The 4,126-nt window shown below is 43.9% G+C and overlaps 1 protein-coding gene across 2 annotated transcripts in view; it reads left to right on the top strand.

Annotated features, from left to right (window-relative positions):
* The first annotated feature begins 2,759 nt into the window (after positions 1 to 2,759).
* The window catches only part of LOC111977376 (E3 ubiquitin-protein ligase TRIM39-like), a 16,728-nt gene continuing 15,361 nt past the window's right edge, over positions 2,760 to 4,126 (top strand). For both annotated transcript variants that reach the window (XM_024006765.2, XM_070448234.1), the window contains exon 1: positions 2,760 to 2,936. The gene's annotated coding sequence lies outside the window, so the exon portion shown is untranslated. The remainder of the gene's footprint in view (positions 2,937 to 4,126) is intronic.

Genomic DNA, 4,126 nt, shown 5'->3' with positions numbered 1-4,126 from the left:
TGTTGCAGTCCCGACTGCACCAATGACATTGGGAAACCTGTCAACAAAGTATGGAAGTATCCTACTATGTGTTAAGCAGTGTGTCCTTAATTTTGTGCATCTCTAACCTGCAATCCTATAGAACTCTCTTGATGTCACAGAGTCTCTGTGGCCAGGGAAGGACGATGAAGCATCTCTGATGCCTTTGAATAAGCCAGAACACAAACACTCCTTATTGTGCGGTCAAATATTGTGGGCCATTGTTCAGCTGTTCTGCATCCCCCACTAGTAACAGAAGGCTCCACTGCAAAAAGCGAAGGCACACAAATCCATTTGCCCACACTCAGTGCATGGCTCCGTGCAGTGCGGTGCTTTAATCGCTGGGGACCCAGTAAGTCTGCATCAGATACTGATGCATCTGGAGAAAACCTGGTAATCTTTCATATAGATGTCATCCAGGGAAGGCCAGTGGGTCGCACCGGTCCCTGAGACCTTTCCTCGCCTGAAAGGCTCTCCTCAGCACAAGTGCTTCTTCATCCACCACATCTCGCACGAATGGGCATGCCATTGTAGAGCAGAAAGGAAACCACAATTTTGGGCTTCATATAGGCTAGTGGCCACACCTGGTGTGGGGGTGGGCAAAAGAGGGGCGATGCGCTTATAACGACTGACTTGGTTGTTTACTGAATTGCTTGGGAAAATAAAAAAACTTAGAAAAGATGCCGACCGTCCTGTGTGCTCCAATAAGAGCTCATATGTCATGGCTCACTTGACTTTACGGAATATCTAATTTTTATTTTGAGCTGTGTCATCTTTCTTGGACGCTGGGGGAGGAAAGAAAAATAAATGATAATCACAATTTGTGTTACAGTTAGCATACAGTGTACATTGAAGGCCATATCTCACCCTCCCTCTCAATTTTTTTTATTTCAAAGGTCAGTTTCCTATTGTCCCTCTTTTTATTTCGGACTCCAGTGCAAGATTTTCCCATCTTTTTTCTTCTTGTAAGTACTGAATGTCCTATGTCTGCAGTTTCTAATTGGCGCCGGAGGTGGTTTTGCCATAACACTTTCTGATAGCTTGTGAGCTCTGTGAACACAATACATATTAGCGCAGCTGGATTGGCAGGATGTCGGTGTCCCTTTTATTATACGCATCTATGTTGCCAAGGCTGGTTTTCCACTGTATAGCATCCTGGGTCCTGTAAAAGAATTAGATTCTCTTTGATTTTGGTATGAGGACTCCTCACATTTGTAGAGTAAATAGTACTTTCAAGTCTTAACATGATACCTCAATGGCCTTCTGGAATTCCAGAGAGAATGGTCCTCCTCCTCATGCATCCGCTCCAATCATGTGCCTGTTGGCTGCTGCCACTGGGCCTTCCACGCCTAACTCACATTATATCGGAGATTCATCATTGAAGCTAGTAGACACAGACATGCACAGGCCTTACATATGCCTTTGATGGAAGTACTCACTGGATCAGCATCGGCTGTGCTTGTGCTGGTGCTCTAACAGGAACACAGTGCTGCCAGACACTGCAAAGGGCAATAGGTAAACCAAAGTCAGACAGTCCAATTGGAATTCATATGAATGTGGTTTTGTAGTCCCAATGTAGAGAAGGAAGGACATACCTTGAATGAAGCGGTGGCATCTTGGGAGGAACCTATGCTCGTCTCTTTCCCCCCAGGGATCCCGTCTAAGACGGGCTGCCTTTATTTACTCCCAAGGCCATGTCTCTGGCTGGGGTAAGGTCAGCCCTTTGGTGACCCAACCACCCGTGCTTGTCTTGGTATTCTTTTCACTGCTAAAAAGTACAGACAATGTGTGAGCAGGCAAACTTCTGGGTACAAATATATGCTTGTGCTTTGTTAAATATTAGTCAGGACCATACCATTCCTCAGAATGTTCTTGGTATTTGATTTTGACCTGCTGGCCATGGTCCGTTTTGGCCCGTTCCCATGGTTTAATCTAACACAACACACACACACACACACACACACACACACCACACACACACACACACACACCCACACACCACACACACACGACACACCACCACACCTCACACACACACCACAACACACCAACACACACCACACACACACAACACACACAATTTAAATGGAGTCACATGCAAAAAATTACTTGTAGTTTTTGTCTGTTTTCAGTAAAAATATAAACAATTTAATCATAGCTTTATACAGTGTGATGGAAGCTTACTTTAACACAATTTCACTCAATTATTCTGCAGTGTATTTCAATAAAAAATTAACAGTACAACTGCATTTTGAAGAATGTGAAATTAAATATTTGAATTGTAATTGTGATGTTTCAACGAGCGGTGAGTGTGTAATGTTAGCACTAATACCGGCATTCGCGGTCTGCAATACTTGCACGCTTTTGCTCTTGCTTATCACTGTGCGGTCGTTAGCTTCTTCTAATTAATCTTTTCCTCCTGTATGCCTCCATGAGAATTTGTGCTTTCGACGGTGAAACGTAACGCGGCTGCTAGTTGCCATGGTAATCAGTTAATCGTGATCTGGCGGGGTCTTTGAAGTGACCTGACGCGCACCATCCAGATTGGTTTCACCGGTGGCTTAATTGAACTGCACCCATCCCGTCCTCGCCCGATACACGTGTCAGCTGCTCATCGCTGCTTGGTCTTTGTGCAACCAATTAAGCCTGGACGCACATGTTTTTTGGCTTCATTGAGCTCAGCTGAGTCATTTATCCCCGGAGGTCTTAATTTCTAACTTTTGTGCAACAGGCCCCCCTGGTATGGTTTGAAAACAGCCTGACTCTAAAAAATAACTCTGCCCCTTTAAGAGCAGCAGAGCAGGGATGAGTTGAGTGTGGATGCCATTTTGCACATGGTGACAAACTCTCTCCTACTCTTTACGCAAGCTACACAACGTTTACCTTTCGTCAAGACAAAGAGGAGTAAGCACACTCAGGTGAGTAAAGAGAGAAACAGAGATTTACCTGGACGTGTGGAATTCTGCCATAATCACTGCACTTCCTGTTTTTCCTCCCGTGTTRCACTTTTGGAAATTTCTAATAACATATAGACGGCCTAGTATCAGTTAATAAATCAACTTCTCCAAACCGTAATGGGGCAATCTGCAGGTTTTACATCCATGTTTTGACTTATAAATGAATAAGACATATATTACTGATTATTGAAGAATGTAATAAATGCCTGGTGAGCTTAGTTCAACTATCGTACTCCATCAGAACCCAATATGAGTTGTTTTACTCTAGCTGCTTTTAGCAACGGGTGTATTTACATACACAAGCGTTGCTTTCAATTGTATTGGGTTGCACAAAAACAGTCACCGGGCAGGACGGTTGGTCATTATTACCGGGCTATTTGATACAAAGGCTGCATTTCAAACTCAAAGTAGATAGCCCTSGGCCTAAAACCCMCAGCACTTGGGGGAATACCCGTGGACAAATTTTGTCGTCGGTCCAAATTATGAGCCACGCAAGGGAAGTTTACAACGTAAGGCCCTCAGCCCTCGTTTTTAATGAAGTTTGCGAGTGTACAATTATGTTCACTCCGGGCCTGAAACTCTCCATAATTAAATTCAAGATGATTGGACATCCGCTAGCGATGGGCATTCCGGCTCTTTTTGCGCCCAAACGGCTCTTTAAAAAAAATATGTTTTGTATTTTTTCAAGTCAAACAGTTTGCGATAGTTTGACTGATTGGTGTTAAAACAATTCTAATTAAATTATTAAATTAAATATACTCTACTTACCACAATGTATTTAAAAATGCATTGGTTTGTTATGAAAAAGTTATTTAAAGTATAACTTTTTAAAGTATTGTAGCGACGCCGCACAGACAGCTGTGTGTTATGTGTTAGGCTAGGAGGTGGTTGTGTTGTACTGACCAGTACCCGGTGTTCGCGGGGTCCGACATGTCAATCAACCTGCTATCTGCAATCACGGGAATGCCTGGAATGTTCTGATGCCGGGCATCCTGGTGGTTGGCGGAGTGGCATGGAGGGGTTGGGCAGGGGGGAAGCATTGGAAGTTAAGACCAGGTTCAGCCTTTGTTCTCTCTTCTTACGTCTGGGCTTCACAAGAGAAGGTCACGATTGGCTTGTGGGTTATCTGTCATCTATTTGGCGTGTGCTAC

The sequence above is a fragment of the Salvelinus sp. IW2-2015 genome, linkage group LG18 (genome assembly GCF_002910315.2).
Source record: "Salvelinus sp. IW2-2015 linkage group LG18, ASM291031v2, whole genome shotgun sequence".
NCBI lineage: Eukaryota > Metazoa > Chordata > Actinopteri > Salmoniformes > Salmonidae > Salvelinus > Salvelinus sp. IW2-2015.
The sequence above is the reverse complement of the archived record's forward strand: the minus strand, read 5'-3'. Positions and strand labels throughout refer to the sequence as shown.